The 24966-nt window shown below is 48.4% G+C and overlaps 1 long non-coding RNA gene across 1 annotated transcript in view; it reads right to left on the reverse strand.

The window, feature by feature from the left end:
- LOC119974599 overlaps positions 1–24966 on the reverse strand; it is a 45793-nt gene that overhangs the window by 10061 nt on the left and 10766 nt on the right. Inside the window, exons 3-5 of the long non-coding RNA XR_005462530.1 lie at positions 19796–19825; positions 11930–11950; positions 10314–10334 (exon numbers count right to left, since the gene is read on the reverse strand). This is a non-coding gene — a long non-coding RNA (uncharacterized LOC119974599). The remainder of the gene's footprint in view (positions 1–10313; positions 10335–11929; positions 11951–19795; positions 19826–24966) is intronic.

Consider the following 24966-nt stretch of genomic DNA (forward strand, 5'->3'; position numbering starts at 1 on the left):
AATGCAACAGCGTGTTTCATCTGGTTGGATTGTCTCTGCCAATGCCGTGTGCTCACTGGGGAGAGTCCAACAATTTTCCTGTCCTTTATCGATTTGAGCACGTTGATTTGCGCAGAATCATATGTATTCCTTGTAATGCGTAATGATATGTGTAAACATTCCGAGAGAAATGTGTGGCAATTGGCCAGCCGCCGGTCTGGATGGCGGTTCTGCAATACCTGCTTCGGGAAGAATGAGAAACCAGCTTCTCATTTCAGTAAGTATGGCAAAAAACTTAAATCTTTTTGCTGGGCTGTGATGCTTTATAAACTGTTCAGAAAACTCTGATTATGTTCTGGGTCACGATATGACGGTTTCATGCAGCAATATTTCTAGATGCAATGAGCAGCAACGAATCACAAAGCAGCACATAAGATCTAATAAAAGTGGTTATGAGGGGAAATTTACAAGGAACGTCACGATCAGCAAAACAATTGCATAGACAGAGAAAGGGAAATCTGGTGGTCAATAGGCAGGCAGGGCCAATAACAGCTGAAAATTGAGATATTGTCAGCGATAATGGGTAAATGGTGGATATGGATAACAATTACTCGGCCTCAGTATTTACGTCTGAGAACTTTCTTGAAGTCCTACAAAAAATGAACAGTCCATTTAACGTAAGTACAGATCTGGTAGCCAGGGGCGAACCGAAACGAAAGGGCGATACATCCCAAGGACTGCCGGTTTCTACCAGAGGTTATTAAAGGATGTAACGAGCACGTTGTGGATGCGTTAACGATAACATTTCAGATTTCCTTAGATTACGCTTTGGTCCTTCTAGATTGGGAAATTGGACGTGCCGGATCACTTTTAAAGATTGGTAAATGGGGAAAACCGCGGTTCAACAGCCCGGTTATCCTAGCACCTGAGGTGGTGTAATTTCGGTAGTCTATTATCAAGAATGAGCATCCGAACTCCACCTACAAAAGCGTTTTTTCAGGGTAAGACAGCATGGATTCGTGTAGGCAAGGTCTTATGTGACTTAGCTTCCTGAATTATTAGAGGTGATTCACGGAAGTGACAGGCGAATGTCCAGGAGAATTATTGTTATCGACTTCACGAAGGAATTTGGCAACATGGCGCATCACAGCCTGCTAACTACCGTGGAAGTCCATGAAGTCAAGGGCAAATTATTGATATGGTATGGACATTTGTTGAATGGCAAGCGACAGAGGGGGGTTAAAGAGTAAGTACTCTAACTGACCGGAGGAAACTAGTGGTATATGACGGGTATTTGAGTTGTGGCACAATTATGAATATTATTATTTTATGATTTGAAAAGTAGCGTAGAAAGTCATATAATATATTTTCTGATGATAAAAAATAGATGGCATTGTAGACCGCCTAGATGATAGTCTAAAATTTAGAGGACATATTGACAGACTAGTTGAATGAACAAATTCGTTGCAGGTGAATGTGAGGTTATTGATTTTGACCGGAAATGGACAGAGCAGAATACTTGCTGAATGGAAAGCGATTAGGTACAGTAGATGACGATAGAGTATTGCGGGTGCAGGCACATTGATCCTTAAAATCAAACGCCAACAAACAAGTTCTGAACGTAATCAAAAATGTGAAAGATTGTTCACACTTATATCTTGAAGACTGCAGTGTAAAGACAGATGTTATGCGATAGCTACACAAAGCCCTTGTTATAACCCACTTGGAATACTGTCAGTAGTTCTGAGCTGCACACGTCAGGAAGTATATTTTCGCCGTGCAGAAAATGCAAAAAATGTAAAATTCACCTGGACAAAGTGGTTCAAGTTACAGCGAGAGATTAAAATTATTAGGCCTGTCGGCGCATAAATTTAGAAGGTTAATGACTGATATGATTGAAGTAATTACGACAATATCAGGAAAATACAGGATGTATCGAGATAAACAATTTCCAGTTGCAGGAGATTTTGAAACTTGGGGTGACATAATCTAACATTTCTGTCGAGGCTGTTCAGCAGACATATTGGTAAGCACATATTTGATCATAAATCATTCATCATAGAATGTACAGTGCATAAGGAGGCCATTCGGCCCATAAAGTCTGCACCAGACCTTGGAAAGAACATTCCACTTGAGCCCATGCCCCCATTCTATCCCCGTAACTGAGTTAACCCCAACCAAACTTTTTGGACAATAAAGACAATTTATCATCGCCAATCCACCAAACTTGCGCATCTTTTGTCTGTGGTAAAAAACCGGAGCACTCGTAGGAAACCCACGCAGCAATGGAGATGACGTGTAGACGCCGCACAGACAGTGACCAAAGCCGGGAATCGAAACCAGGCATCCTAGAGTGTGGAAATACTGTGCTAACCACTGTGCAAACGCGCTGCCGTTCTTAAATCAAAGGTTAGGAGAGTTTTGGAACTCTGTCCCACAGACAGCAGTGGCATCTCGAACAGTTGCTAAATTTAAATCCGAGATGAGCAGATTTCTGTTACGTAAATTTATTGAGGGATATGGTTCAGAGACCCCTATTTGCAGTTCGGTCACAGAGACAACGCGCTAATGTTAAATGACGGGACAGGCTACGATGAATAGGTCACTCCTGTTCCCATCTTCCTTTGATAGTATCTTTGTTTGTTCCGATGCAATATTATCCCGAATAATGCGAGAGTCATCGAAGGAATAGTCGAACCCTCGTCCCTTTCCAATACCACAACACGGATCAGGTTGGTTGATTGTTTTAAATCCAATACTATGTCTGTGACTCGCAAATGAATATGAAACTGACCTTGAATATACAATATGTAAGTTCACTTTGCAAAACTTTGAAACAGTTCACATCAACCATTGGGACAATAGTAAACGGCTATTACATTTACACATGGTTGTCATGATCCTCTTTCCAAATGGATTCATAGTTTTCGAGTGAAGTTAAAAATTGCGACGTTTTCCCAGAGTTTCATGTACAATATGGAAACCATGGACAACTTCACCAGAAATGCACCATGACCTCGGACACCTGAAACATGCCTCAACTCCATGCGTCACAACGAAAATCTATTGATCCATTTTTATTATTCAGGGGCACAGACATACATTGTGACACCACCTTTCCGTCTCTCATCATTCACAACTGGAGGCAAATTTCAGGTATTATGCTGAAGCAAATCTTCCAGCTGAATGGACGGAATGCTCCGAGCCGCTCCGGTTTCGAGAATTTCTGCTCACTACGCATACTACGCTCACTAGTCATATGCATCGCCGGTCGGACACCATTTTGCAATTGTCCAAAGAAGCGAAAACGACGTGGTTGTGAATGGCGCCGCAGGACCCAGACACTCGCCTGGGCCGCGATTCTCCGTCCCCCACGACGGGTCGGAGAATAGCGGGAGGGCCTTCCCGACATTTCTCCCGACCTCCCGCTATTCTCCCCCCCCCCAACCCACGGCCGCCCCCGACACTAATCGCTGCTCGTCGTTTTTTCACGGTGAGCAGCGATTCTACCCTCGCCGATGGGCCGATTTCCCTGGCCTTCACGGCCGTTTTCACGAACGGCAACACGTCTGCTCTTACCGTTCGTGAAAACTGCCGGAAAGTGCCGTTCTGGGAACCATTGCACCGATTGGCACGGCCGTACCACGGCCGTGCCAAGCGTGCCATGGGACCGTGATCGGTGTGCACCGATCGTGGGCAGCAGGTTCGAACCCCGCGCACTCTTTGTTCCTCCGCCGCCCCGCTGGATCAGTCCGCGGGGCGGCTGAGGGGCAGACCGGCCCGCGCATGCGCGGGTTTCACGCATATGCGTGATGGCGTAATCCGCGCATGCGCGGGTTGGAGTCGTCCAATCAGCGCATGCGCGGTGACGTCATCGTGCGCGTCAGCCGCCGTTAACTTTGGCGCGCGGCCTTAGCGAAGTTCGCTAAGCCTGTGATGCCGAGGTTCACCGGGCCCCGCTGCTAGCCCCGACCCGGGAGCAGAATCGGGTCCCGGGAGGGGGCGCAGAGGCTGCCGTGAAACATTGCCGGTTTCACGGCAGCCTTCACGACTCTCCGCATTTGCGGAGAATCTCCCCCCTGAGGGGGTCCTGTTAGTGATTCTCCTGGCTCCCGGCGATACTGAGGCACTGATGGTCCTAGGTCCCGACGGCGTGACTCGAGGACACGCCGGCGCGGTTCTAAACTGCTTTTAAAAATCGTCAAACTGTTGTGCTTGGCTGACGATGCGGAGGCAGGAGGCGAGGGGTTTGCGTGGGCAGTGGGTGGAGACCGAGGGCTGGCGGGACGGGAAAGGCGGTGGCTTGGAGGCAGAGGGGTGGAGACGCGGGAATCCGTCGAGTTTCGGGATGGGCGAGTGGAGGATAGCCCCGGCGGCCGGGAACGACCCGCCAAAGCAGGGAAGTGCCAAAGTCACGGACGCCATTACGGCGAACAGGCTGATGGAACCGAACCCGGGTGCTGGCTGTGCGCAGCCCTCCCTGATGTGCGGATGTGTTCGGAACCCCCCCCACTCCCTCCCCTCCCCTACCCACCGCCGGGTAGGTCGACGGTCGCATCCACTGCAGCCTACAGCGATGGCTGTGCCACTGAACGGTGGTGCCTGCAGGATGGCCACGAAACAGTAGTCACGCCACAGATGGTGCGGGCCGGGATGGGGTCATGCATGGCTGGGGCGCAAATTGCCAACCAGGCCGGCCATGTAGCCTATGGAACCTGGTTGTGGAGAGGGACATGCGCCATGGTTAAATCTTTTGTCTCCCCTCCCCACCCCCTGCAAATCATAATGTTTGGGCACCAGCAAGCCACGTTGGCCGCCATGGCGGCTGCCGCTGCCCTGCATGCAGTCCTGTGGCAGCGTCGGCGCAGGCATCTCAGAGACACAGCGGATGGTGCAGCAGAGGGACGTGCTGCAGGGGTCCAGGTTGCATCCACTCAGGCCGGAGGGCCGCCCGCCCGGCAGGCGAAGATCAAGGAGGAGGAGGAGGAGGACAACGACTACAGCGAGGACAGGATGACGATACGGATGAGGAGGAGGATTAGGAAGGGGCTCAGGAGGAAGTGCAGATGAGAGGAAGGACGAGGAGGAGGTGATGGTGGTGACATGGTGCAATAGGCGCCCGTTGAGGCCTTGTGTCTACAGGAGCCGCCTGCCATCAGGGGACCTCGTTGACAGATTTCCTGTCTGGGATTAATGGCAACACGGTAGTATTGTGGATAGCACAATCGCTTCACAGCTCCAGGGTCCCAGGGTCAATTCCGGCTTGGGTCACTGTCTGTGTGGAGTCTGCACACCCTCTCCGTGTGTCCTCTGGATGCTCCTGTTTCCTGCCACAGTCCAAAGCTGTGCAGGTTAGGTGGATTGGCCATGATACAATTGCCCTTAGTGTCCAAAGTTGCCCTTAGTGGTGGGTGGGGTTACTGGGTTATGGTGATAGGGTGGAGGTGTTAACCTTGGGTAGATTGCTCTTTCCAGGAGCCTGTGCAGACTCGATGGGCTTAATGGTCTCCTTCTGCACTGTAAATTCTATGAAACTCATGATGAGGCGGGAATCACTGGCACATATCTGCAGCGTAATCGCATGTCTGGCAGCGCGGTCAACTTGGGGGGGGGGGGCATGAAGGTGACTGTGGCCCTGAAGCTTAATGCCACGGGATCGGTCAAGTCGCTGAGTGGGGACCTGTCCTGCCTGTCAGGCAGGGGTGCACTGATGAAGCCGTGCAATGACAGAGGCGCTGTACAACATCACCGAGTGCTACATTAGGGTCCCTTTGTGCCGCGCCCACAAGAATGACCTGGCAGCGGGCTTTGCTGTCGTGGACAGGATCCTCATAATACAGAGAGCGATCTATGGGGTGCACTTCGCCATCGGCCACCAGTGGAGATCAGGGCTGGGCTCATGAACAGTATGGGGACCTACTCCATGAATATTCAGGTGGTCTGTGACCAATAGATGTATATCCTGCACGTCTGCGCTCGTTACATGGGCAGTGTACATGTCTGGTTTATCCTGTCACAGTCGTTCATCCCCGTCATGTTGGTGCCCCCCCCCCACCCCCCCAGACCGCGAGGCTGGCTGCTGAATATCCTTTGCGGTCGTGTCGAATAATGCCTATATGGAGACCACAGACAGATGCTGAGTCTGGCTACAATGATGCCCATTGTGCGACAAGTGGTGTGGTCCATTGGCCTGCTGAAGTTGCGCTTCCATTTCCTGGACAGCTCACGACGGATCTACCAGTACCTGTCGCAGAGGGTCGGCCGCTTCGTTGTGGCCTGCTGCGTCCCCCACAATATAGACCAACAGAGGGATGATGTACTGGAGGAGGAAAAGTGGGCGCCTGTGGTTCAGGAGGATCATGGGGAGGGCACGCCTCTCCAAATGAGGAGGATGGGGTGGGTGGGTGGGAAATGTATGCAACATGGGGGCTGGATATGGACTGGAAGCTCCACGGGGTCACTGTCAGGGTCAGCAAGCACGGGAGGCGGTGATCGCCGCAGGTTTCACAAAGTAGGAGGGTTGGCGTTTTCTCAGCAGAGGCACTGACATTACTGAAATGCACCACCTCACTAGAGACAATCCCTTCCTTCGTCACCAGCCAATCGACGCACATCCCCCACAATCCACCACCTTAATTCCCACTCGACCGCATGCACAAGAGCCCTCCATAACACATCCACATGCGGCATAACCCGCTGGGCTCACACGATTGCTTGTGGAAGTGGGCATAGTGCGTGCCATGGACGATGATGACAGCGTAGTCTGCGATGAGCTCTGAGCTGCAAATCGTCAGACAATGTCTGACTCATGGCCACAATTACGCACTCCACCTGTGTGGTTACTGATCCGGGCTGGGCATTCCGACACAGAGCAATGTCGAATCATTGGGAGTTCGGTGGTGTGGACGTCCACGGGGTGGTGGTGGTGGTGGGGGGGGGGGTGGGTAGAATAGTACACCCACCGTGCTCAGTCTTCCAACATCCCTCGGACACCGTGGGACACAGAACACTACCCGACCCTTCAGGCATCGGACATACCACAGAGTCAGCATGCATTGGTGTAACAGTGTGTATAATTAGAAACGTTACATACACGTGACCTCGCCCATTTAACTAACCTGTGCCCTGTAGCCGTGCCGAAGTACTCAGCGCATATAACTTTCTGGCCGTATGTGCTCTATCACTGTGTCCTCGGGCTTTGCAGATGGTACAGCAGGAATAGAGGAGAACTATTGAGACTCCTGCCCGGCGACGTGGCTCCCCATTGCCACTCGTTTCCTGAGGCGGCACAGCATGGGTGGGCCAGGCTGCTCCTCGAGCGTCCTGCATGGTTTGGTGCCACACTGTTCTGCCGGCTGTCCACCAGATGTACCATCAACAGAACGGGGGATATCTGAGGTGCCATGGTGTTCTGGGACGCCCACGCAGGAGTCAGCGGCACAGTTGCAGCACCTCCTCCTCCCTAGGAGTGCCCAGAGGCACCCGGGCCTCTCCATGGGGCGGGGTTGCGATTGTTGACAAGCGACGCGGCAACAGTGACACCTGGCGCTGCCAGTCTTCGAGGCTCGCTGTGGTATCGACCAGGGACCTAACATCAGCAGCGATGGAGTTCAGGGAGTGGGACATCCCTGTCTGGAACTGTGCCAGCTCCCTCTGGGACTGAGCGACGCCATCAAGCACCTGGGAAATGCCACCGATGCTCTCAGCGATGTCCTGCTGAGACACAGCCGGACTGCGACGTTGGCTCTGGTACATGGCTGCCTATGAGATGGCAGACCTGTCCTCGGCTACGTATGATGCATGCACATGAAGCCCCATGCCTTGCATGACATGATCCATGGCACTGCCTCTACCACGCACGCCACCCGTGCAGTGCCAGCCTGAGAGGCAGCCTTGAGCGGCACCACACGCTGCTCCTGGATTCCTCCAACTGCGTCTGCAGCTCCTGGAATCCGGTTATTATCCCGTTTTCTAGTCCCTGGGTGTGTAACTGCATCGGGTCTATGTGTGGGCCTGGTACGTCCAGGACCGCGGGAGCCGTCTGGGCGGCAGCTGTTTGCTGGGGGCGGTCTTCCCACTAGCTGATCGCTTGGCTGCTCCTACCTAAACCTGCTGTACTTTTACAGCTGAGTGGTGCGCACATGTGAGTGTTCCAGGAGCCTAATTACTAAAGTGCCCAAACGAGGTGAGAGTCTCTGCGACGGTGGAAAATGTCTGAGACAGTAGTGACGAAAATTTAATGTCGTCATCAGAGCCAACGACCGGGGTCTCCTGCGTCTACCCTTGGTCCAATGGTACCTGTGTCATCCCCGTCTGGTTGCCACTGTCCGTCTCTGTCTATCCTCTGTGGTTCCACTCTCTTGTGGCAGTCGTTCATCTGTCGCTCCTCTGGGTGGCAGTCATCTCTGTGAACATCCTCTCGGTGGCAGTGCGCTGTCTGTCCGTCATCTGTGTGGTAGTCCTCTCTGTGTCAGTGTCCTTTGTGTCAGTGTGCTTGGTGGCCGTGCCCTGGTCTCTGTGGCGGTAGCAGGGCTCCCGTGACATCTGCCCGCGCTCTGTGGCCTGCGTCCCTGGGGTCCTCAGGAAATGGCGCTGGCCTTGGGCGTGGTGCCCGCGACGACCCGGTGCTATCGGCGGCTGGTCGTGTAAGACGGACTGGGTGAACGGGTTGATTGGGTGGGGGGGGGGGGCTGGCTTGAGGGGGTGGTCTGAGAAACGATGGTAAGAGCGTGAAGTAAGGGGCTGAAGTGAGGAGTGGAATCGGGGCTGTGTGAGGGGGTGGAGTGGGGGCTGGGATGTGGGTGTGGACTTGGGGGCTGGGGTAATGCGGTGGAGTCAGGCACGGGGTTTTACTTGGTGGCGCACCTTCGACCTGGCAACCGTCAACCTCTGGTTTCTCGGCTCCGAGGTCCAGGTCCCTCTGTTCATGGATGGTGAGTGACTGCAGGATGGGTGGACCCCACCAGTCTTTTCCTACTCATTTAGTTTGTGGACGCTCTTATCCTTTTGGTGGTGGTGGGGGGCGGGGGGGGGGGGCGGGGGGTGATGGAACATGAGTGTTATGCCGTCCGACGCATGCAGCGCAGCTGTTAGGTATATGATGGCATGGGAAAACGGGGCTGCTGGCAATATTGCTTGCATGGGTGGATGCAGCTCCTGCGTGTCAGGGAGGAGGTTGTGCCACTCTCCCAGGGACTAGTGGTGGTGGTGTTAGGGGCACGTTGTCCTGTTTGATCTCGTGCAGCTTTTTGCGTATCTTTTTGCCGGTCCATGGGGTGTGCCTATGGCGCTTAGGGCCTGGTCCAGCACCCTCCCCATACGCGGGTGCCGATGGACCCGACTGGGGCAAAGGACCGCACTCCTCTCCTCTTCTGCCTCCAGGAGTGTCAAGAAGCGGCACAGAATCGCCTCTCTCAGCGGCCCGCTTATGCTGTCATAAAATGCTCCAGCGGATATGACAGCGTCAACACTCTGCCGCTCGATAGGAGTTTCCCGCCCATAATGTGAAAAGTAAAGCCACCGTTCTCATTTTATGTTCTTGCCATCAGCGCACGCCACCCGCTGGGCTCCCGCTGGCCTGGGCTTGTTCGATGGGAAATAACATGTGCAAGTGGCGGGAAGCGAGCAGCTCTCCGCCAGCGAAATGCGTGCAGCCAACAAACAGGCAGCGATGTGGCGGAGTGGGGGGGGGGTGTGTGGGGGGTATTTGTATTTGTATTTTACATGCGACAGAATAACCCTGAACAATGTTGTAGTTAGCCTGTCCGTTCAGTTTCTGAGAAGTAATTGTCGCTATTCAATGCGCATATCGGCTGACATTGTTAACGAATGCCATATTCTCAAACTCTCAGTCAATTGGAGGTGATGCAAACCTCGTTTAAACTCACCACCAGCGAACTGTTCACCCGACCAACTAATGTTTATTTCACATTGTAGTGCAAAACTGTGGTTGCTCCAATTTCGCAATTATATTCTTTGCTCTGTCGAAACTGTTCATGGTTAGCGGGATAAATAATTTTCTGCCCGTATTCAGCTTCGATTGAAAGCAAATACTGTTCAGCCGTGACAGCAAATGTATCTTGAAATCCGCTTTGACGTGACCAGAGGCTCCTTGAAATTGCATGTACCCTGAAATGTTGTCACTTCAAACAAATGATTAATGTGATGCGAATATTGTTGCTCACACGAGCGGTTTCGCTGTTAATCTGAGGACCTTGCTACTCTCTCTGATTGCGCGCTCTCTCTCTCTCTACCTTTCTCTCCCCCTCTTTCTGTGCCACCAAACAACATCATCAAATTTAATGTAAAATTGCAATGGATTCTTAGTGTCTTACGCGTTCGAACAAGTTGGACTTCTAGAAAATGAAAAAAAAAGATAAAAACCAGTAAATATTAAGAGTAGATTGGAAATCAAACATATTATAAACGAAATATGTTAAAATATGACGTTACCTTGTGTCAAGATGCTAACATATAAGATGCTAACAAGATGCTAACATATAAGACCATAAGACATAGGAGTGGAAGTAAGGCCATTCGGCCCATCGAGTCCACTCCGCCATTCAATCATGGCTGATGGGCATTTCAACTCCACCTACCAGCATTCTCCCGCTGGAGACCATGGACCAGGACCAGGACCATATAATCGAAGATTCAAGCTATAACCAGAAATATTATAGCTCGACGTAAGAGCTCAGTGTCAGTTTGGAGACGAATTCGGCAGGTAGCAGAGAAAATGAAAGTTGATGGGAAGCGTCAAGAAGTATTCTTCGTATAACCATTTTTATAAAATCATCTCACAAGATTAACTGCAAAATACCGAGTTCGAAATGTTGCTTTTGTCAATGTGAATCGTTGTGACGTTCTTCCTCCGATGAAGGCATTCAACATTTAGCACAAATCAACTGGTAATGAATGTACCGTGACCCTGATGACTTGCACTAAATTTCAAATATACCGACTCAGCCTTTGCTGACGAATAGAGTGGGCAGAGGCAGAAGGTCTTCGGTGTAATTCTTGCATAATGCTGGGTCCAAAGATGAGAGGCCTCCCGATATCGCAGGACAGTACGTTCAACAGTATTCCCACTCTGCGCTCAACTATTTTCAGTTTTGAAATCGCTAACAATGTCATATAGAAGGAAAAGTTATTCCAAAATGGATTCAACAGTTAACTTTGACCTCCAGATTCTAATTTAACATGTTGCAATGCACAACACTAAATTTTCATATTTTCAAGGCATTGCGTATTTATCGGAGATTTGTTTGGCATATTATGTTCCAGCATATCATATTGAACATCTTCCAACTACCCGGTTAGCACAAATTAAATGTCCGTAAGGGCTCTCCTTCTGTTGAAGTTTTGAAAATCTGCTTTCATGTGCTGAATTATTTTCCTCAAATCTTCCAGTGTACCCTAACAAAACGAAACAAACGGACACATTTTAAAACAATTTGTTACATGCTCCTGCTTTGCTCAACTCAAAGTGTTGTTTTCGGTAACTAACTCCGCTTCTGTCAGTCAATTTCATAAACATCTATGTTGGAACTGCAGCACACAACCACGCGATATTCAAGTTGAACTCCAGATCACAAAATTACGTACATTTTCACCAAAGTCACAAGCTGATATCTCAAGTCACCGGCAGATTAAAAAAAACATATAATTCCTATTTCGCATGAACGCCTTGTTCTTTTTACTAAATGTATCCAATTTGTTCATGCTGAACTTGCAATTTTAACATGATTGAAGTCTTCTATCCAGTTTTAGAACAATTGAATACAATCGTATAGTGTTCTCGGGTCATTATTGGCTGACACTTGCCCCGATCGGTTAATTCTCACAAGTGGTGCTCTCGCTCTCTCACTCCCTCTTCTTTTGTCACAATCATAGAATCAAACAATCAGACGTCAATTTCCTGAAGACGTGCGATACTGTCTATCTGCCTTACCGCTTTTAGCGCGTACGAGTTCTTCAGGAAATAAAAAGAGAATCAATGTTCAGAGTGCATTGAATAACAAACATTTTCCAAATTAATATCCAAGAGATACCAGACAACCTTGTGGTAAGGTCTACCCTCATAAAAAAGGCATCACGTTTAATAGTGGTAATAATGCCCCCTGGAAGTAAAAGCATTAGTTCAGTTTTAGGAGGAAGGCAGACAGAGAGTGCTAATGAAAAACAATGTTGTAGGAGTTAACCACCCAAAAACCTTTGGACTTGTAATCATACTTTAGCATCATCTCACAATAGTAGGAGAAATATAGACGCATTTTATTCATCTTTACAACACAAAATGAGAAGTCAGAATGTGCTGTATAAGATGTTTCAACATCAACGTTTAACAGAAACCCGCCTATGTGCTGGAGACGGCCAATTGCCACATGTTTGTTTTCAGCGGTAATCAAACGGTTCTCAATACAGGAAAGATAAATGCGCATCTGGAAATTATTTTGGAGCACATCTGTGAGATTGCGGCATGGACATATCTGATCTTGAACTCCAGAATCGCTATAATTAAATAAAAATATAAAAACATATGACGGTGAATGTGTATTGTTTGAGTTTAAAAGATAATCCATGCTCAAAGAGAGTGTGCTGGGTTAATTAATATTTTTTAAAAATGAGAACGACTTTACAATCACACGTTTTTAAAAAAAAAATCAATTACGGGATGTGGGCGTCGCTGGTTAGGCCAGCATTTAGTGTCCATCCTTAGTTGCCCTTCAGAAGTTGGTGGTGAGTTGCCTTCCTCAACCGCTTCAGTGCTTCAGGTGTGCAGATACACACATTGTGCTGTTCTGGAGGATGTTCCAGGATGTTTTCCAACGACAGCGAATGAATGGCGATATACTACCAAGTCAGCGTCGTGAGTGACATGGAGGGGAAATCACAGATAATGGGGTTCCCAGGTATCTTCTGGTCTTATCGTTCGAGATGGCAGTGATTGGGGTTTGCAAGCTGCTCACAATGGAACCTTGGTGAGTTACTGCAGTGCATCTTGCAGAAAGCACACAAGGCTGAGGGCAGCAGAGCAGAGCTTCTGATTGGCTGTTCTGGAGAGATTGGCATACGTGCAGTGCGGTCAGCGTAAGTTGAAGGTGTACCGGCTCAAGTAACCCGCGGAGGCCGAGTGAAGGCAAGCATCCAGCAGAGGGCAGCAGAACAGAGCTTCTGATTGGCTGTTCCGGGGAGATTTGCATACGTGCAGTGCGGTCAGCGGAAGTTGAAGGTGTACCTGCGCAAGTGACCCGAGGAGGTAGAGTGAAGGCAAGCATCCAGCAGAAAGCAGCAGAGCAGAACTTCTGATTGGCTGTTTCGAGGAGATTTCCATACGTGCAGCGTAAGTTCAAGGTGTACCTGGGCATGAGACCTGAGGAGGTGGAGTTAAGGCAAGCATCCAGCAGAGGGCAGCAGAGTTGAGCTTCTGATTGGCTGTTCCGGGGAGATTGGCATACGTGCAGTGCGGTCAGCATAATTCGAATGTGGTTTGTGAAGGGGCTGTTCTCGAGTGACAGCTTTACCCAAAACACTACTTACGTAGTGTCTCCCACCCATCCTCCTCCTCTAACCAAAAAAAATGTCCTGTCCGTCGGATTGCTGAACTCACAAGTTTTTGTTTTTTTTTGTTTTAAGTTTTCAGTAGTTCGGAAATTAGTTCAGTGGGAATGTAGGCTAGGGCAGTTGAATGTTCCTCCTGCAGAATGTGGGAGGAAAGGGTCACCCCGAGCGTCCCTGCTGACTACATCTGCAGGAAGTGCACCAACTCCAGCTCCTCGAGAACCGCTTTAGGGACCTGGAGCTGGATGAACTTCGGATTATACGGGAGGCGGTGGGAGTTATTGAGAGGAGTTATAGGGAGGTAGTCACACCTCAGGTAAAAGAAGAAGGTAGATGGGTTACCGTCAGGGGAGGGAGAGGGAACCGGCAGGCAGTGCAGGGATCCCCTGTTGTCGTTCCCCTCCATAACATGTATACCGTTTTGGATACTGTTGCGGGGGACGACTTACCAGGGGTAAGCAATAGGGCACCGGTCTCTGGCACAGAATATGTCCCTGTTGCTCAGAAGGGAGAAGAGGAACAGAGCACTTGTCATTGGGGACTCCGCAGTTAGAGGAACAGACAGGAGGTAATGTTGGAACGAAAGAGACTCACGGTTGGTGTGCTGCCTCCCAGGTGCCAAAGTTCGTGATGTCTCTGATCGTGTTTTTGGGATCCTTAAGGGGGAGGGGGAGCTTTCCCAAGTTGGGGTCCACATAGGTACCAACGACATAGGTAGGAAGAGAGATGGGGATTTGAGACAGAAATTCAGGGAGCTAGGTTGGAAGCTGAGAGCTAGAACAAACAGAGTTGTTATATCTGGGATGTTACCTGTGCCACGTGCTAGCGAAGTTTCCTGGATAACTGGGGCTCATTCTGGGGTAGATGGGACCTCTACAACCAGGATGGTCTTCACCTGAACCAGAGGGGTACCAATATCCTGGGGGGGGGGGGGGAGATTTGCTTGTGCTCTTCGGGGGGGGGGGGGGGGGGTTTAAACTAATTCAGCAGTGGGATAGGAACCTACATTGTAGTCCCAGTGTAAAGGATGTTGAGAGTAGTGAGGTCAGGGATCGGGTTAAAAGTTCGAAAGAGGGCACTGGCAAGCAAGACGCTGGTTTGAAGTGTGTCTAATTCAACAACAGGAGCATCCGGAATAAGGTGGGTGAGCTTGCATCATGGGTTGGTACCTGGGATCTTGATGTTGTGGCGATTTCGGAGACATGGGTAGAGCAGGGACAGGAATGGTTGTTGCAGGTTCCAGGATTTAGATGTTTGTGTAAGAACAGAGATGATGGTAAAAGAGGGGGGGGGGCGGTGTGGCATTGTTAATCAAGGAAAGTATTACGGTGGTAGAAAGGACGTTTGAGGACTCGTCTATTGAGGTAGAAAGGGCCGAGGTTAGGAACAGGAGAGGAGAGGTCACCCTGTTGGGAGTTGTCTTTAGACCTCCGAATAGTTCCAGAGATGTAGAGGAAAGGATTGCAAAGATGATTCCCGACAGGAGCGATAGTAACAGCGTAGTAGTTATGGGGGACTTTAACTTTCCAAATATTGACTGGAAATACTATAGTTCGAGTACTATAAATGGGTCAGTTTTTGTGCAGTGTGTGCAGGAGGGTTTTCTGACACAGTATGTAGACAGGCCAACAAGGGGCGAGGCCACATTGGATTTGGTACTGGGTAACGAACCCGGCCAGCTGTTAGATTTAGTGGTAGGTGAGCACTTTGGTGATAGTGATCACAATTCGGTTATGTTTACTTTAGCAATGGGCAGGGATAGGTATATACCGCAAGGCAAGAATTATAGCTGGGGGGAAAGGTAATTATGATGCTGTTCAGCAAGATTTAGGATGTATATGATGGGGAAGGAAACTGCAGGGGATGGGTACAATCGAAATGTGGAGCTTTTTCACGGAACAGCTACTGCGTGTCCTTGATGAAATGAAAATCACTTATTTTCACGAGTCGGCTTCAAATGAAGTTACTGGGAAAATCCCCTAGTCGCCACATTCCGGCGCCTGTTCGGGAGGCTGGTACGGGAATCAGTATGTACCTGTCAGGCAGGGAGGAAGATGTCGAGCAAGGGAACCGTGGTTTACTAAAAAAGTTGAAGGACTTGTCAAGAGGAAGAAGGCATATGTTAGGATGAGAAATGAAGGCTCAATTAGGGTACTTGAGAGTTACAAGTTAGCCAGGAAGGACCTAAAGGGAGAGTGAAGAAGCGCGAGGAGAGATCACGAAAAGTCGTTGGCGGATAGGATCAAGGAAAACCCTAAGGCTTTCTATAAGTACATCAGGAACAAAAAAATGACTAGAGTAAGGTTAGGGCCAATCAAGGATAGTAGTGGAAAGTTGTGTGTGGAATCAGAGGAGATAGGGGAAGCGTTAAATGGATATTTGTCGTCGGTGTTTACACTGGAGAAAGACAATGTTGTCGAGGATAATATTCAGGTTCAGTCGACCAGGCTAGATGGAATTGAGGTTCACAAGGAGGTGGTGTTAGCGATTCTGGAATGTGTAAAAATAGATACGTCCCGTGGGCCAGATGGTATTTATCCAAGGATTCTCTGGGAAGTCAGGGAGGAGATTACAGAGCCTTTGTCCTTGATCTTTATGTCGTCTTTGTCGACAGGAATAGTGCCGGAAGACTGGAGGATAGCAAATGTTGTCCCCTTGTTCAAGAAGGGGAGTAGAGACAACCCTGGTAATTATAGACCTGTGAGCCTTACTTCGGTTGTGGGTAAAATGTTGGAAAAGGTTATAAGAGGTAGGGTTTATAATCATCTTGAAAGGAAAAAGTTGATTAGCGATAGTAAACACGGTTTTGTGAAGGGTAGGTCATGCCTCACAAACCTTATTGAGTTTTTTGAGAAGGTGACCAAACAAGTGGATGAGGGTAAAGCGGTTGATGTGGTGTGTATGGATTTCAGTAAGGCGTTTGATAAGGTTCCACACGGTAGGGTATTGCAGAAAATAAGGAAGTATGGGATTGAAGGTGATTTAGCGGTTTGGATCAGTAATTGGCTAGCTGAAAGAAGACAGAGGGTGGTGGTTGATGGCAAATGTTCATCCTGGTGTTCAGTTACTAGTGGTGTACTGCAAGGATCTATTTTGGGGCCACTGCTGTTTGTCATTTTTATAAATGGCCTGGAATAGTGTGTTCAAGGATGAGTTAGTAAATTTGCAGATGACACGAAGGTCGGTGGAGTTGTGGATAGTGCTGAAAGATGTTATAGGATACAGAGGGACATAGATACGCAGCATAGCTGGGCTGAGAGGTGGCAGATGGAATTTAATGCGGAAAAGTGTTAGGTGGTTCAAATTGGAAGGAGTAACAGGAATGCAGAGTACTGGGCTAATGGCACAATTCTTGGTGGTGTAGATGAACAGACAGATATCAGCATCCAGGAACATAAATCTCTGAAAGTTGCCACCCAGGTTAATAGGGCTGTTAAGAAGGCATATGCTGTGCTAGCCTTTATCAGTAGGGGGATTGAGTTTCGGAGCCACAAGGTCATGCTGCAGCTGTACATAACTCTGGTGCGGCCGCTCCTGGAGTACTGCGTGCAGTTCTGGTCACCACATTTTAGGAAGCTTTGGAAAGGGTTCAGAAGAGATTTACAAGGACGTTGCCTGGTATGGAGGGAAGGTCTTACGAGGAAACGTTCAGGGACTTGATGCTGTTTTCGTTAGAGAGGAGAAGGCTGAGAGGTGACTTAATAGAGACATGTAAGATAGTCAGAGGGTTACATAGGGCGGACAGTGAGACTGTCCTCCCTCGGATGGTGATGACCAACACGAGGGGACATAGCTTTAAATTGAGGGGCAGTAGATATAGGACAGATGTCAGAGGCAGTTTCTTTACTCAGAGAGTAGTAGGGGTGTGGAACGCCCTGCCTGCAACAGTAGTAGATTCGCCAACTTTAAGGGCATTTAAGTGATCACTGGATAGACATATGGATGAAAATGGAATAGTGTAGGTCAGATAGGCTTCAGATGGTTTCACAGGTCGGCGCAACATCGAGGGCCGAAGGGCCCGTACTGTGCTGTAATGTTCTATGTTCTATGAGTTGAAGGCCTTGAACGTTTTGGGAAGGAGGAGACAGCAAGCATGCTACTTTGTCCTGGATGGTATCAGGTTTCTTGAGGGTTTTTGGAGATGCACTCATCTGGACAAGCGGAGAGTATTCCATTACACTCCCGACTTCTTACTTGTAGTCGGTTGCCAGGCATTTTTCTTTTTTTTTGGTGGGGGGAGGGGGAGGCGGGGGGGGGGGGGTGGTCAGGAGGCGAGTTACTTGCCGTAGGATTCTGAGCCTTTGACCTGCTCTAGAAAAAACAGTATTGTTTTTTAATTGAGGGTACCCAATTCATTTTTTCCTATTAATGGGTAATTTGAGCTTTAACAGTCCACCTACCTTGCACATGTTTGTGTTGTGGGGGAGAAACCCACGCTAACACATTATGAATGTGCAAACTCCACAAGGACAGTGACACATAGGCAGGATCGAACCCTCGGCACAGTGAGGCAGCATTGCTAACCATTGAGCCACAGCGCAGCCCAATCGCCACTGTATTAATCTGGCTAGCCCAGTTCAATTTCTTATCAATGGCAAGCCCCAGGATGTTGGTTGTGGGGTATTCAGCGACGGGAATTCCGTTGAATGTCAAGGAGCGATGGCTAAATCTCTCTTATTGGAGATTGACATTGCCTGAAAATTTTACGGTACGAATGGAACTTGCCACTTGTCAGCCCAAGCCTGCATATTGTTCAGGTCGTGCTGCATTTAGGCATGAACTGTTTCTTTTTCTGAGGAGTTGCGAATGATGCTGATAATTGCGCAGTCTTCAGCAATCATCCACACATCTGACCTTACAATGGAATGCATGTCATTGATGAAGCAGCTGAAGCCGTTTTGGCCGAGCACACAACCCTGTGGAACTCCTGTGGTGATGAGCTGGTGCTGAGATGATTGACTTCGTTCTACCACAACCATTGTAATCTGAGCCAGTTACGAATTCAACCAGCGTAATGTTTCCCTACAATTATCAATAATTTACGTTTTGCTAGGGCTCCTTAATGTCATACTCGCGCAAGTGTTGTCTTGATGTTAAGAGCAGTCGCTATCACCTCACCTCTGTCAATCAGTACTTTTGTCCCTGTTCGGACCAAGGCTGTAATGGGGTCAGGAACTCATTTACACTGGCAGAACCAATCTGCCGTTGTCGCTCCGGTGCCCGCTTCTATGTCGGATGTGTCGTCCGGTGCTGTTGTTAAACTATTCAAATTTAATGTGGACAACTATCAGAAGCACATGGTCATACCTCGATTTTTGCGAGAGTGAAGAGAGTATATTTTGCAGCACATGTCAGAGATTTCCCATGCCTCTTTGAACACGGGATATGCCCCGGGGAATGAAGGATTACAAGTGTAACGCCCCTGTTTCGGAAATGCATAAAAGATAAATCAGGAAACCTCAGTCATTTTAGCTTGACATCAGCAGTAGGTAAACTGATGGAGTCCATCATTGATGAAGAAATAAATGTGCTTTCTGAGAAAAACATTTTTATTCCTGGCAATCAAGGCGGAGTTGGCAAGGGCAGGCCATCCCTGACACACTTAAAGGAGTTATTTGTCAATATTACACAGACAGTGAATGAAGGTAGCGCTGCCGAGGAAAGTGTTGGAGGTGGAATCCAGATGATGTTTCAAAAGAGATCTGGATATTTATTTGAATGTGATGAAGTTAGAGAGCTGCAGAGATAGGCTCGCGGAGTGGAACGAGTTGGGTTGCACTTTCGGGACCTGGTGCAGACACAATGTGCCGAATAGCCTCCTTCTGTGCTGTAAGTTAAGATGAAAAAAAATCAGCACGGTAGCATGGTGGTTAGCATAAATGCTTCACAGCTCCAGGGTCCCAGGTTCGATTCCTGGCTGGGTCACTGTCTGTGCGGAGTCTGCACGTCCTCCCCGTGTGTGCGTGGGTTTCCTCCGGGTGCTCTGGTTTCCTCCCACAGTCCAAAGATGTGCGGGTTAGGTGGATTGGCCATGATAAATTGCCCATAGTGTCCTAAAAAGTAAGGTTGGGGGGGTTGTTGGGGGTATAGGGTGAATACGTGGGTTTGAGTAGGGTGATCATGGCTCGGCACAGCATCGAGGGCTGAAGGGCCTGTTCTGTGCTGTACTGTTCTATGTTCTATCTAATATTTGCATCGATCGGTTAGTATCTCCAGGTCTCAAGGATAGACGGCAGTCGTACAGCAAACTCCTTACCAGATTTGCACTTGGTTAGATCAGGGGGGCCTAAAGGCAAATAAGACGATATGTGCACATTTACTGTTTCGTTGCGAAGTACAAACAGTGCGCCATGATATAAACTGTGAACGCAATAATTATATTTCAGGAGAAACACCAGTTTAAGCCGTAGGCTGTTCAGAAGCTGAGAATATAATACATGGAATTGCATCTTTTGTCGTGACGAATTGATCGAAAAGTGGAAATAAAATGAAACGAAGAGAAACTAAAGAAATACGTTCCATATTGTTTTTTATTTTCATGAAACCAGTAATGTTGATTCCAATAGTTCCTTGGTATATGGGATTGATATTTTAGAAATAATGGAACATGTGCATAAAAGCAACACGAGCAGCATCATCCGAAACGCTTCCTTTAACAGGAAAGCGTTTGCGAAAATCATTTGAAAATAGCTTGCAAACATTTCCTTGATTGTCTAATAAAGTGTGCGCATCACATTTATTGCCTATCACCGATTCCCCTCGTAATCGTGCCTTGCTGGGCCGTTACTTTCCGCCTTCCACATCAAACATGGGAGTTTGCCTTACGAAATGTAACAATAAATTCATGATGATACGCTGACATACTCATATAAATTTATAGAATTCAAATTCCAACGTCAGTCCTCTTTTAATACCAGCCCAATAGTTTCGGGATTAACAGTCCTGCGACGAAGCATCCACCCCACATATTTTAACAACAAGATGCATGTGCATATATTTGGTACAATGAGGCTTTTAACTGTTTGAAATTTAAAAAGCGGAAGTCCAGAATTGGCGCTGATTGGGAGGCATCACCCGGACACATTGAGTTCAATATCTGGAGTATTTACATTTTACACACAATCCGCAGTATCGTACAGTAAGAAGTCTTACAACATCAGGTTAAAGTCCAATAGGTTTGTTTCAAACACTCAGTGTTTGCTTCAGTGTTTGAAACAAACCTATTGGACTTTAGCCTGGTGTTATAAGACTTCTTACTGTGCTCACTCCAGTCAAACGGCGGCATCTCCACGTCATGGCTACCATCGCCACCACAAATTGCCGGCTCAAAGTGGAGAGGATGTCCAGGAAGATCGCGCATATAGTCACTGTCATTAAGTTTCAAAAAAGGTAGGGCAGCACGGAGGCGCAGTGAGTAGCACTCATGATGCTGATGTCCCAGGTTCGATCCCGGCTATGGGTCACTATCCGTGTGGAGTTTGCACAGTCTCCCTGTGTTTGCGTGGGTTTCGCCCCCACAACCCAAAAGATGCGCAGGCTAGGTGGATTGACCACGCCACATTGCCCCTTAATTGGAAGAATGAATTGGGTACTCTAATTTTTTTTTAAGAGTTTCTACATTGGTGTAAAAACCCCAGAAAAGATCCAGAATGGGCTACAGAGCACAAACTCACTCAAGTCGATCTACAACACAGACTATGCTGAACGGCTCTGCTACTGCACCTCTGTCACACTCATCAAACACAACGTACACCAGCTCTACAGCAGTTGATGCATCCTGGAAACAAAGATAGAGGCCATATTCTCAACTTGCGCTCAGCACACAGCAGGCCAGCTGCGTAACACCGCCAAACAGATGAGACAACGATACTATGCCACCTATATGCACAGCAAGAACAGGAAGCTTGAGAAACTCGGTATCCCCACCAGCAGCCACCAAGCTTCCCCCGGTACCACAATATAAAACAATGCAGGGAAATCTATTGTCAACATGTCGGACTCACCCTTCAACCAGCCGAAATCGAAGTCCTCAGCAGAGGGCACAATTTATCCTCCAAAATTGACCCCATCAGTCTCGCGGCAGACACAGAGGAATCCATCAGGCGAATGAGGCTCCGGGAATTCTTCCACCCGACCCCAGGAGGCCGACAGCGAACCCAGGGAGACGAGCAATGAACCAGAATAGCACACAGCGAGATATATGGTTCAGCAAACGAAAAGGAAAGAGTCGAAAAGGTCCACTCCGGAAGGCCGCTGCACTCGACTCGACTGTATGCACAAGCCGTCAGGAGTCGTGTCAATGCCAGATTCATCAGTCGCATTCACAACGCAGCCCCAAACACAGCGCAACACCATCCATGGTCTGAAGACCAACTGCAACATCGTCTTCAAACCAGCAAATGGAGCAGCTACTATCATTCTGAACAGAACGGCTTCTGCAAAGAAGTATACCGACAATTCAACAACCAGGAACACTACAGACAGTTACCCGCAGATCCAAGCAAGGAACACACTTGCGCCAACTCAACGGACTGATCAAGACCTTGGATCCAGACCTTCAGAGCACCCTTTGTGCTCTCATCCCACGTAATCCCCGCATTGGAGATCTCTACTGCCTCCCAAAATACAAAAGGCAAAACACCAGGCCGTCCTATCTTTTCAGGTGAGAACTGTGTGAGGTTCTGTGTGAGAACCTCTCTCGCCAAATCGAGGGCATCTTGAAACCCATCGTACAAGGTACACTCAGCTTCTGTCACGACACAACGGATTTCCGGACAGAAACTAAGCACCCATGGACCAGTTGAACCAGGAACATTCATCGTCACAATGGATGTGACAGCTTTCTACTCCAGCATCCCCCATGACGACGGAATTGCTGCAACAGCCTCAGTCTTCAACACCGAAAACTGCCAATCTCAAGACGCAATTCTGCAACTCATCCGCTTCATTCTAGATCACAACGTCTTCACATTCGACAATAAATTCTTCATCCAGACGCACGGGACAGCCATGGGGAGCAGATCCGCACCTCAATATGCCAACATCGTTATGCACAAGTTTGAACAAGACTTCCTCACGGCAGAGGACCTTCAACCGACGTTATACACCAGATACATCGATTACACTTTTTTCCTTTGGACCCACAGCGAAGAATCACTGAAACGACTACACGATGAGATCAATAAATTCCATCCCACCATCAGACGCACCATTCACTATTCTCCAAATTCAGTTGCTTTCTTGGACACACTCATCCCCATCAAGGACGGTCACCTCAGCACTTTGTTTTACCGCACGTCCACAGATAACCTCAGGATGATCCACTTCTCCAGCTTTCATCCAAAACAGATTAAAGAAGCCATCCCCTATGGACAAGCCCATAGGATCTGCTCAGACGAGGAGGAGCATAACAGACACCGACAGATGCTGAAATAAGCCCTCGTACGAACGGGATATGGGACTCTACTCATCGATCGACAGTTCCAACGCGCCACAGCAAAAAACCGCACCGACCACCTCAGAAGACAAACACGGGACACAACTGAAAGAGTCCCCTTCGTCGTCCAATACTTTGCTTGGGCGGAGAAACTACGACATCTGCTTTGCAGCCTTCAACACATCATCAATGAAGATGAACATCTTGCCAAGGTCATCCCCACACCCCTACTACTTGCTTTCAAACAACCGCGCAACCTTAAACAAACCATTGTTTGCAGAAAATTACCCAGCCTTCAGAACAGCGACCACGAGACCACACAACCCTGACAGGGCAATCTCTGCAAGACATGCCAGATCATCGTCATGAATACCACCATTACAAGTGGAAACACCACCCACTATGTACGGGGCACATTCTCGTGCGACTCGACGAATGTAGTCTACCTCATACGCAGGAAAGGATGTCCCGAAGTGTGGTACATTGGCAAGAGCATGCAGAAACTGCGACAACGAATGAACGGGCATCGTGCGACAATCACAAGGCAGGAATGTTCCCTTCCATTCGGGAAACATTTCAGCAGTCAGCAGCATTCAGCCTCTGTTGTCCGGGTAAGCATTCTCCAAGGCGGTCTTCAGGATACACGACAACGCAGAATTGACGAGCAAAAACTTATAGCTAAGTTCAGCACGCATGAGTGCGGTCGCAACCGGGATCTTGGATTCATGTTGTATTACATTCACCCCCCCACCATCTGGCCTGGACTTTCAAAATCCTACCAACTGTCCTGGCTTGAGACAATTCACACCTCTTTAACCTGGAATTACCCCCTATATCTGGATCTGTAATGATTTGATTACCTGCTAATGCTCGCATTCCAAGCATGTGTTTGAAACAAAGCTGTTGGACTTTAACCTGATGTTGTCAGACTTCTTAATGTGCTCACCCCAGTCCAACGCCGTCATCTCCACATCGCAGATCGTAGAGGAGTTTCCAAAGGTCTTGCTGGTTGGACAGCAGGGTGGACCGGGAACGAGACAATTTTGCACGTCAAGTGGCTGCTCGGATGTTGAATGTACAACCTTGCTTAATGGAACGCCTATGTAAGTCTGTGCACGTATCTCCAAAGAAAGTTCGGCAAAATAAAAACATTGTCGTTTTTTAAGTCAAAATACTGTGGTCTATCATCTGCTCCCAGAAATACGTATCACATGTAATTTTGAAACGTGTAACTGCGGTAGATTGAACTTTGCAGCCCATTTGTTCGATACAACAATATCGCGGTGCATCAGGTCAGTCATTTTCAAGCCATGAATCGCAAGCCACGGTTGAGTCGCGCGCGGGTATCAAGAGTACAGACCATGTGTCGCAACATTCCTGATCGCGGTTCGATGTGCCACAGCTTTCACAATTGAACAAAATAGCACGCAATAGAATGACTGGTATTAAAAATGCCTCCCACAACCTAGTTGTGAATTTTATTCTCATCATGCATGCCGCCTAAGCAGTGCGCAGGCACAGAGCGCAGGGAGGAAGAAGGCCTCCTGACGTCTGCGCGCTCACCGAGTCCCAGATTATATTATTTTAATCGCTAGAGCCTTCCTGCCTGGAGCAGTGGCAGAGAGAGCAGGTCACGTAAACTAACATGGCCTGCTCCAGGCGCAAGAGAGATTCCTCCATTTTGCAGCTGCAAGTGGTGCTGGTGTGACCTTCACGGCGCCTAGGCGAACAACCAATGAAGACGAAGCAGCAAACAGGAACAACGTAGCGTAACCGTGATTTCTCGAGGCGTGTTATATTCAACTTGCTTCTGCACATTCGGATTCAAAGTTCATATTCGTTGTATGCAGCGATGCACTTTCAAATAAAATATTAAACCTCAAATGGTCAAACAAATTTGACGACTTAAACATATTGAGTTCGAGAACAAACCTCTTGATTTTTTGCAACTGATGCAGTAAGGTAATAACGCTTCTGCTGTAGTCATTATC

Source organism: Scyliorhinus canicula, chromosome 12 (genome assembly GCF_902713615.1).
Source record: "Scyliorhinus canicula chromosome 12, sScyCan1.1, whole genome shotgun sequence".
Taxonomy (NCBI): domain Eukaryota; kingdom Metazoa; phylum Chordata; class Chondrichthyes; order Carcharhiniformes; family Scyliorhinidae; genus Scyliorhinus; species Scyliorhinus canicula.